Source organism: Camarhynchus parvulus, unplaced genomic scaffold (assembly GCF_901933205.1).
Source record: "Camarhynchus parvulus unplaced genomic scaffold, STF_HiC, whole genome shotgun sequence".
Classification (NCBI taxonomy): domain Eukaryota; kingdom Metazoa; phylum Chordata; class Aves; order Passeriformes; family Thraupidae; genus Camarhynchus; species Camarhynchus parvulus.
Genome location: NW_022147880.1, coordinates 55,001 through 65,427, shown reverse-complemented (window position 1 = coordinate 65,427; position 10,427 = coordinate 55,001). Strand labels below are relative to the sequence as shown.

At 53.6% G+C, this 10,427-nt stretch overlaps 1 long non-coding RNA gene across 1 annotated transcript; it reads left to right on the top strand.

Moving 5' to 3' along the window:
• The first annotated feature begins 973 nt into the window (after positions 1 to 973).
• On the top strand, positions 974 to 4,596 carry LOC115915941. Its single transcript, XR_004061553.1, has 3 exons — positions 974 to 1,046; positions 2,525 to 2,632; positions 4,564 to 4,596. It is a non-coding gene; the product is annotated as an uncharacterized LOC115915941 (long non-coding RNA).
• Positions 4,597 to 10,427: the final 5,831 nt, after the last annotated feature.

Genomic DNA, 10,427 nt, shown 5'->3' with positions numbered 1-10,427 from the left:
CTCCTGCAGGCTCCGGGCCTGGGGGGCTCGGGGTGAATTTGGGGTGAATTTGGGGTAATTTTGGGGTGATTTTGGGGGGAAATTTTGGGGTGAATTTTGGGGCAATTTTGGGGTGAATTTGGGGTGAATTTGGGATAATTTTGGGGTGAATTTGGGGTAATTTTGGGGATAATTTTGGGGTGATTTTGGGGCAATTTTGGGGTGAATTTGGGGTAATTTTGGGGTGAATTTGGGGTAATTTTGGGGTAATTTTTGGGGTGATTTTGGGATAATTTTGGGGTAAATTTTGGGGTGAATTTGGGGTAATTTTGGGGTGAATTTGGGGTGATTTTGGGGTGAATTTGGGGTGAATTTGGGGTAATTTTGGTGCCTTTCCCCTCCCCCAGCGCCTCCTGCAGGCTCCGGGCCTGGGGGGGCTCGGGGTGAATTTGGGGTGATTTTGGGGTAATTTTGGGGTGAATTTGGGATAATTTTGGGGTAATTTTGGTGATAATTCTGGGATAATTTCGGGGTAATTTTGGGGTTCATTTTGGGGTAATTTTGGGGTGAATTTGGGGTAATTTTGGGGTGAATTTGGCTGATTTTGGGGTGAATTTTGCCGTAATTTGTGGTAAATTTTGAGGTAATTTTGGGATAATTTTGGGGTGAATTTGGGGTGAATTTGGGGTGAATTTGGGGTGATTTTGGGGTAATTTTGGTGCGTTTCCCTTCCCCCAGCGCCTCCTGCAGGCTCCGGGCCTGGGGGGGCTCGGGGTGAATTTGGGGTGAATTTGGGGTGAATTTGGGGTGAATTTGGGGTGAATTTTGGCATAATTTTGAGGTAAATTTTGAGGTAATTTTGGGGTGAATTTTGGGGTTCATTTTGGGATAATTTTGGGATAATTTTGGGGTGTATTTGGGGTGAATTTGGCTGATTTTGGGGTCCCTTTCCCCTCCCCCAGCGCCTCCTGCAGGCTCCGGGCCTGGGGGGGCTCGGCCGCCTCCTGGGGGGGCCCCGGGGGGGGGAGGGGCCGGAGCCCGAGCCCCCGTTCGAGCTGCTGAGCTGCGTGAGTGGGCGGGGCCTGGGGGAGGGCGGGGCTTGGAGGGGCGGGGCTTGGCGGGGTGGGGCTTAAAGGTGTGGGCTTGGATGGGCGGGGCTTAATGGGGCGGGGCTTGAATGGGGTGGGGCTCTGGGGGCGGGGCCTGGAGGGGTGGGGCTTAAAGGGGCGGGGCTTAACGGGAGTGGGGCTTAAAGGGGCGGGGTTAATGGGGTGTGGCTTGAAGGGGCGGGGCCTAAAGGGGCGGTGTTTAAAGGGGTGGGACTCAAAGGGCGGGGCTTAAAGAGGTGGGGCTTAATGGGCGGGACTTAATGGGGAGGGGCTTAAAGGGGCGGGGTTTGAATGGAGTGGGGCTCAAAGAGGCGGGGCTTAAAGAGGTGGGGCTTAATGGGGCTGGACCTGGAGGGGCAGGGCTTAACTGGGTGGGGCTTAAGGGGGTGATGTTTAAGGGGGTGGGGCTTAATAGGGCTGGACCTGGAGGGGTGGGGCTTAAAGGGGCGGTGTTTAAAGGGGTGGGGCTCAAAGGGGCGGGGCTTAAAGAGGTGGGGCTTAATGGGGCGGGACTTAACGGGGTGGGGCTTAAAGGGGCGGGGTTTGAATGGAGTGGGGCTGAAAGGGGCTGGACCTGGAGGGGCGGGGCCTAACGGGGCGGGGCTTAAAATGGTGGGGCTTAAAGGGGCGGGGCTTAAAGAGGTGGGGCTTAATGGGATGGGGCTTAAAGGGGCGGAGTTTAAAGGAGTGGGGCTTAAAGAGGCTGGACCTGGAGGGGCGGTGCTTAATGGGGCGGGGCTTAAAATGGTGGGGCTTAAAGGGGCGGGGCCTAAAGAGGTGGGGCTTAACGGGATGGGGCTTAAAGGGGCGGAGTTTAAAGGAGTGGGGCTTAAAGGGGCGGGGCTTAAAGGGGCTGGACATGGAGGGGCGGGGCTTAAAGGGGCAGTATTTAAGGGGTGGGGCTTAAAGGGGCGGGGCTTAAAGGGGCGGTGTTTAAGGGGTGGGGCTTAAAGAAGCGGGGTTTAAATGGGTGGGGCTTAACAGGGTGGGGTTTAAAGGGGCGGGGCTTAAAGAGGCGTGTTCAAAGGGGTGGGGCTTAGAGGGGCGTGGTTTAAGGGGGCAATTTTTGGATTTTGGGGGTCTTGTGGGGCGGGGCTTCGAGGGTGGGGCTTAAAGGGGCGGGGCTCAAAGGGGCGGGGTTTAGAGGGGTGGGGCAGCGGTTGGGGGGATTTTTTGGGTTTTGGGAGGATTTGGGGGGATTTTTTGGGTTTGGGAGGTTTTGGGGGCGGATCTGGGGGGAATTTCGGGGGCTATTTTGGATTTTGGGGGAATTTTGGGGAGGTTTAACTGGAATTTTGGAGATTTGGGGGAATTTTGGGGGGATTTGGAGCAGATTTATGGGGGGATTTTGGGATATTTGGAGGATTTTGGGGGAATTTGGGGATTTTAGGGTTGTTTAATGTGGGCGTGGCTCGCCATGCCCCGCCCCTTTGCAGGTGACGTTGGCGCCCCGCCCCTCTCCCGTTCGGGGCCCCCCATTGGCTCGCGCCGATTGGGGGCGGGGCCTGAGCCCGGCGGAGCTGCGGGAGCGAATCTTCCGCGGGGTGAGGGGCGGGGCCTCGGGTGGGGGGCGTGGTCAGAGGGTGGGTGTGGTCAGAGGGGTGGGCGTGGCCAGGGGTGGGGCACCTAAAATTGACCCCAAAAAAATCCCAAATCTCTCCCCAAATGGCCACAAATGTCCCCAAATCTCCCCCAGAAACCCCAAATCTCCCTCAAATGTCCCCAAAAAATGCCAAGTATCCCCTAAATCTTCCCTCAAATGTCCCCAAAACCCCTTAAAATGTCCCTAAATCTCCCCCAAAAATCCCAAATGTCCTAGAAAAGTCCCCCAATTGTCCCAAAATGTCCCCAAACCCCCCAAAATGTCCCCAAATGTCCCCAAAAAATCCCAAAATGTCCCCAAATCCCCATCAATGCCCCCAAACCACCCCAAAATGTCCCCAAATCCCCTGACCAGTCCCCAAAATGTCCCCTAAATCCCCCCTCAAATGTCCCAAAATGTTCCCAAATCCCCCCCAAAATCTCCCTAAATGTCCCCAAAATGTCCCCAAATGTCTCCAGAAAAATCCCAAATCCCCCCAAAATGTCCCCAAATCCCTCTCAAATGTCCCTAAATTCCCCCCAAATGTCCCCAAAATGTCCCCAAATTGTCCCTAAATGTCCCCAAATCCCCGTAAAATGTCCCAAAATGTCCCCAAATGTCCCCAAAATGTCCCCAAATCCCCCCAAAATGTCCCCAAACACCCCTAAATGTCCCCAAACACCCCTAAATGTCCCCAAATTGTCCCCAAATTGCCCCAAAATGTCCCCAAAAAATCCCAAATTCCCCCTAAATGTCTCCAAAATGTCCCCAAATGTCCCCAAATCCCCTGAACTGTCCCCAAATTGTCCCTAAATGCCCCTAAAATGTCCCCAAATGTCCCCAGAAAAATCCCAAATCCCCCCAAAATGTCCCCAAAACCCCCAAATTCCCCCAAAATGTCCCCAAATCCCCCCAAAAGTCCCCAAATCCCTCTCAAATGTCCCCAAATCCCCCCAAATGTCCCCAAAATGTCCCTAAATGCCCCTAAAATGTCCCCAAATGTCCCCAGAAAAACCCACACTCCCCAAAAATGCTCCCCAAATCCCCCCAAATGTCCCCAAATCCCCCCTAAAATGTCCCCAAATGTGCCCAAATCCCCCCAAAGTCCCCCAAATGTCCCCAAATGTCCCACCCCCGAACTGTCCCCCCAAAATGTCCCCAAAACCCCCCCCCCAAATGTCCCCCAAACCCCTAAATGTCCCCAAATTGTCCCCAAATGCCCCAAAATGTCCCCAAAGTCCCAAATTCCCCAAATTCCCCAAAATGTCCCCCCCAATGTCCCCAGAAATCCCAAAATGTCCCCCAAAATGTCCCCAAATCCCCCTCAAATGTCCCCTAAATCGCCCCAAAATGTCCCCAAAAAAATCCCAAATGTCCCCAAAATGTCCCCAAATGTCCCCAAATCCCCCTAAATGTCTCCAAAATGTCCCCAAATGTCCCCAAATTCCCTGACCTGTCCCCAAAATGTCCCCAAAGCCCCCAAATGTCCCCAAATGTCCCCCAGAAAATCCCAAATCCCCCAAAATGTCCCCCAAAATCCCAAATCCCCAAAAGTCCCCAAATCCCTCTCAAATGTCCCCAAATCCCTCTAAATGTCCCCAAATCCCCCTAAATGTCCCCAATCCAATTGTCCCTAAATGCCCCTAAAATGTCCCCAAATGTCCCCGGAAAAATCCCAGATCCCCCCAAAATGTCCCCAAACCCCCCCAAAATGTCCCCAAATGTCCCCAAATGTCCCCAAATGTCCCCAAATGTCCCCAAATGTCCCCAAAATGTCCCCAGAAAAATCCCAAATCCCCCCAAAATGTCCCCAAATGTCCCCAGAAAAATCCCAAATCCCCCCAAATGTCCCCAAACCAAATGTCCCCAAATGTGCCCAAACCCCGTGTGCAGGGTGTGAGCCCCGAGTCCCAAATGTCCCCAGGCTGCCCTCCTGCTGGGGCTCCAAATGTCCCCAAGTGTCCCCAAAATGTCCCCAAATGTCCCCAAAGTACCCCAAAGCCCCCAAATGTCCCCATGTCCCCGCATGTCAGACTGGGGGCCCAAACCCCGTGAGGGTGTGGGGGTCTGGGGCGCGTTTGGGGTGTCCCCTTCCTGCTTTGGGGTGTTTGCGGGGGGGGGGACAGAACCCCAGAGGTTTTGGGGTGTCCAGGTGGGAGTTGGGGTGGCTTTGGGGTGTTTGGGGAGGTGGCCCACATGTGGTATTGGGGGTTTGGGGGTGTTTGGGGGGTCTGGGGTTTTGGGGTGTCCAAATGGGGCTTTGGGGTGCCAAAGGGAGGTTTTGGGGTGTCCAGGTGGGTTTGGGGTGGGTTTGGGTGTCCAAATGGGGTTTTGGGGTGTTTGGGGTGTCAAAAATCTGGTTTGGGGTGTCCGGGTGGGGGTTTGGGGTGTCAAAGGGGGGTTTTGGGGTGTCATAATGGGGGTTTGGGGTGGGTTTGGGGTGTCCAAATGGGGTTTTGGGGTGCTCAGGGAGGTTTTGGGGTGTCTGGGGGGTTTGGGGTGTCCAAATGGGGGTTTGGGGTGTCTGGGGTGTCAAACGGAGGTTTTGGGGTGTCCAGGTGGGGGTTTGGGTGGTTTTGGGGTGTTTGGGGGTGTCAAAATCTGGTTTTGGGGGGTCTGGGGGGTTTGGGTGTCAAAATGGGGATTTTGGGGTGTCAAAGGGAGGGTTTGGGTTGGTTTTGGGGTGCCTGGGGGGGTTTGGGGTGCTTGGGGTGTCTGGGGGATTTTGGGGTGTCCAAATGGGGTTTTGGGGTGTCAAAGGGAGGGTTTGGGGTTGGTTTTGGGGTGCTTGGGTGTCCAAATGGGGTTTTGGGGGGAGTTTCGGGGTGTCAAAATCTGGTTTTGGGGTGTCCAAATGGGGTTTTGGGGTGTCCAGGTGGGTTTGGGGTGGGTTTGGGTGTCCAAATGGGGTTTTGGGAGAGCTTTTGGGGGGTGGTTTGGGAGGGTTTTGGGGGGTCCAGGTGGGGGTTCTGGGGTATCAAAATGGGGGTTTGGGGTGTTTGGGGTGTCAAAAATCTGGTTTGGGGTGTCCAGGTGGGAGTTCGGGGTGTCATAATGGGGGTTTGGGGTGGGTTTGGGGTGTCCAAATGGGGTTTTGGGGTGTCTGGGGTGTCAAACGGAGGTTTTGGGGTGTCCAGGTGGGGGTTTGGGTGGCTTTGGGGTGTTTGGGGGTGTCAAAATCTGGTTTTGGGGGGTCTGGGGGGGTTTTGGGTGTCATAATGGGGGGTTTGGGGTGGGTTTGGGGTGTCCAAATGGGGTTTTGGGGTGTCAAAGGGAGGTTTTGGGGTTGGTTTTGGGGTGTTTGGGTGTCCAAATGGGGTTTTGGGGAGTTTCGGGGTGTCAAAATCTGGTTTTGGGGGTGTCCAAATGGGGCTTTTGGGGGTTTGGGGTGTCAAAGACTGGTTTTGGGGTGTCCAGATGGGGCTTGGGGTTGGTTTTGGTGTCCAAAGGGGGTTTTGGGAGTGTCTTGGGGTGGGTTTTGGGGGTTGTTCTTGGGGGGGGGTCCAAATGGGGGTTTGGGGTGTTTGAGGTGGTTTTGGCTGGTTTTGGGGTATCAAAGCGGGTTTTGGGGTGTTTTGGGGGTACCAGAGCAATTTTGGGTGGTTTTTGGGTACAGAGCCATTTTGGGGTGGTTTTGGCGGGCTTTTTGGGGGTCCAGGTGGGGGTTTTGGGGGTCTAAATGGGGGTTTGGGGTGTTTGAGGTGGTTTTGGCTGGTTTTGGGGTACCAGAGCCGTTTTTGGGGTGTTTTTGGGGTACCAGAGCCATTTTTGGCCGTTTTTGGGTACCAGAGCCATTTTTGGGGTGTTTTTTCGGCCATTTTTTTGGGGTACCAGAGCCATTTTTGGGGTGTTTTTGGCTACCAGAGCCATTTTTGAGCCATTTTTGGGGGTACCAGAGCCATTTTTGGGGTGTTTTTGGGGTACCAGAGCCAGTTTTGGGATGTTTTTGGCCATTTTTGGGTACCAGAGCCATTTCTGGGGTGTTTTTTGGCCATTTTCGGGATACCAGAGCCATTTCTGGGGTGTGTTTGGGTGCCAGAGCCATTTTTTGGCTGTTTGGGGGTGCCAGAGCCATTTTTGGGGTGTTTTTGGGGTATTAGAGCCATTTTGGGTGTTTTTGGCCGTTTTGGGGTGCCAGAGCCATTTTTGGGGTGTTTTTGGCTGTTTTTGGGTACCTGAGCCATTTTTGGGGTACCAGAGCCATTTCTGGGGTGGTTTTTGGCTGTTTTGGGGGTACCAGAACCATTTTTGGGGTGTGTTTGGGTACCAGAGCCATTTTTGGGGTGCCAGAGCCATTTTTGGGGTGTTTTCGGGTACCAGAGCCAGTTTTGGGCTGTTTTTGGCTGGTTTTGGGTACCAGAGCCATTTTTTGGCTGTTTTTGGGTACCAGAGCCATTTTTTGGGTACCAGAGCCATTTTTGGGCTTTTGCCTTTTGGGTCAGCCTTTTGGCTGTTTTCGGGGTACCAGAGCCATTTTTGGGTGGTTTTTGGCCGTTTTGGGGTGCCAGGGACGATTATTTCCGGATGAAGCTCCAGTGGCGCTCGCTGAGCCCGGGGCAGCTGCGCAGGAACAAGATCCTCAGAGGGTACCAGGAACGCATGGGTGAGACCCCAAAAATGACCCCAAAATTCACCCCAAACTGCCCCAAAAATTACCCCAAAAGTGCCCCCAAAATTACCCCAAACTGCCCCCAAAATTACCCCAAAACTGCCCCAAAAATGACCCCAAAAATGCCCCAAAATTCACCCAAAACTGGCCCAAAAATTACCCCAAAACTTCCCCCAAAATTACCCCAAACTGCCCCCGAAATTACCCCAAAACTGCCCCAAAAACCGACCCAAAAATTACCCCAAAACTGTCCCAAAATTGTCCCCAAAAGTGCCCCTAAACTGCCCCAAAAATGACCCCAAAACTGGCCCAAAAATTACCCCAAAAATGACCCCGAAACAGACCCTAAACTGACCCAAAATGACCCCAAACTGAGCCCTGAGGGGTACCAGGAAGGGCTGGGTGAGACCCCAAAAAATGACCCCAAAAATGACCCAAACTGCCCCAAAAATGACCCCAAAATTGGCCCAGAAATGACCCAAAAATGACCCCGAAAATGACCCCAAAATGACCCCAAAACTGCCCCAAAAATGCCCCAAAATTCACCCTAAACTGCCCCAAAAGTGGCCCCAAAATTGACCCCAAACTGAGCCCTCAGGGGGTACCAGGAACGCATGGGTGAGACCCCAAAAATGCCCAAAACTTCCCCCAAAATTACCCCAAAATTACCCCAAATCTGCCCCCAGAATTACCCCAAAACTGCCCCTAAACTGGCCCAAAAGTGACCCCAAAAATGCCCCAAAATTCACCCTAAACTGCCCCAAAAATGCCCCCAAAATGACCCCAAAACAGACCCAAAACTGCCCCAAAATTCACCCTAAACTGCCCCAAAAGTGACCCCAAAATTGACCCCAAATGTCCCCAAAAATGTCCCAAAACGTCCCCAAATCTCCATTAAACTGACCCCAAACACCCCAAATGTCCCCAAAATGTCCCAAACCTCCCCAAAATGTCCCCAAGCTGACCCCAAATCTCCCCTAAACTGTCTCCAGTGTCCCCAATGTCCCCAAATGTCCCCGATGTTCCCAAAGTCCCCAAACCTCCCCAGAATGTCCCCAAATTGTCCCAAAAATGTCCCCAAACATCCCCAAAGTGTCCCCAATGTCCCCAACGTCACCAAATGTCCGCGATGTCCCCAATGTCCCCAAAGACCCAAAATCGTCCCCAAACCTCCCCAAATGTCACAAATGTCCCCAAATCCCCCCAATGTCCCCATTGTCCCCAAATCTCCCCAAATTGTCCCCAAATTGTCCCCAATGTCCCCAATGCCCCCAAAATGTCCCCAAAGTGTCCCAAAAATATCCCCAAACATCCCCATTGATGTCCCCAATGTCCCCAACGTCACCGAATGTCTGTCCCAAATCTCCCCAAGACCCTGTCCCCCTCCCCATGCATTCCCCAAATCCCCCCAATTCCCCATTGTCCCCAAATCTCCCCCCATTGTCCCCAAATTGTCCCCATGTCCCAATGCCCCAAATTCCCCAAATTGTCCCAAATATCCCCAAACATCCCCATTGTGTCCCCAATGTCCCCCAATGTCCCCAAATCTCCCCAATGTCCCCAAAATGTCCCCAAATTGTCCCCAATGTCCCCACTGTCCCCCAACACCCCCAATCCCCCCAAATCTCCCCCATGTCCCCAATGTCCCCAAATCTCCCAAAATGTCCCCACTGTCCCCAAATGTCCCCAAAATGTCCCCAATGTCCTCAATGTCCCCAGTGTCCCCAATGTCCCCAAAATGTCCCCAAAATCGACACCAAACATCCCCAAAATGCCCCAAATGTCCCCAACGGCCCCAATCCCCCAATGTCCCCAAATCTCCCAAATTGTCCCCGATGTCCCCAAATGTCCCCAAATTCTCCCCAAAACGTCCCCAATGTCCCCAACATCCCCAATGTCCCCAAATGTCCCCAGTGCCCCCAGTGTCCCAAACATCCCCGATGTCCCAAATGTCCCCAAATTGTCCCCAAACGTCCCCAAAATGTTCCCAAATGTCCCCGATGTCCTCAATGTCCCCAAAATGTCCCCAAACCCTCCAATGTCCCCAAATCCCCCAAGTGTCCCCAATGTCCCCAACACTCCCAATGTCCCCAATGTCCCCGGTGTCCCCAAAATGTCCCCAAATCTCCCAAATCTCCCCAAATGTCCCCAATGTCCCCAAATGTCCCCAATCCCTCCAATGTCCCAAAATTGTCCCCAAATGTCCCCAGTATCCCCAATGTCCCCAAAATGTCCCCAAATTGACCCCAAATTGTTCCAAAAATGTCCCCCAATGTCCCCAACGCCCCCAATCCCCCAAATGTCCCCAATGTCCCCAAAATGTCCCAATGTCCTCAATGTCCCCAAAATTGACACCAAGCATCCCCAAAATGCCCCAAATGTCCCCAACGGCCCCAATCCCCCAATGTCCCCAAATCTCCCAAATTGTCCCCGATGTCCCCAACGTCACCAAATGTCCCCAAATTCTCCCCAAATGTCCCAAATGTCCCCAATGTCCCCAAATGTCCCCAGTGTCCCCAAATTGTCCCCAAACGTCCCCAAAATGTTCCCAAATGTCCCCGATGTCCCCACTGTCCCCAAATCTCCCAAATGTCCCCAACACCCCCAATGTCCCCAAATGTCCCCAATCCCCAAATGTCCTCAAATGTCCACAAAATGTCCCCAATGTCCCCAATCCCCCCGATGTCCCCAATGTCTCCAAATCTCCCCAAATCTCCCCAACGCCCCCAGTGTCCCCAATGTCCCCAAAATGTCCCAAACGTCCCCAATCCCCCTAATGTCCCCAAAATGTCCCTGATGTCCCCAAATCTCCCAAATGTCCCCAACGCCCCCAATGTCCCAAATCTCCCAAAATGTCCCCTGTGCTGTCCCCAATGTCCCCAACATCCCCAACGTCCCCAACGTCCCCAATGTCCCCAAATCTCCCAAATGTCCCCGATGTCCCCAAACGTCCCCAAAATGTCCCCAAATGTCCCCAACGCCCCCCGTGCTGTCCCCCCTGCAGAGCGCGATCTCTCCCGGGCTCCGCCATGGGCGCCGCGGGCGCTGCTGCGCTCGGTGCTGCTCACGCACTGCATGTTCCACTTCGACCTCGGTGAGATCTGCGGGGAAAAACCGAGATTTCGGGAAAATTTGGGGGAAATTTGGA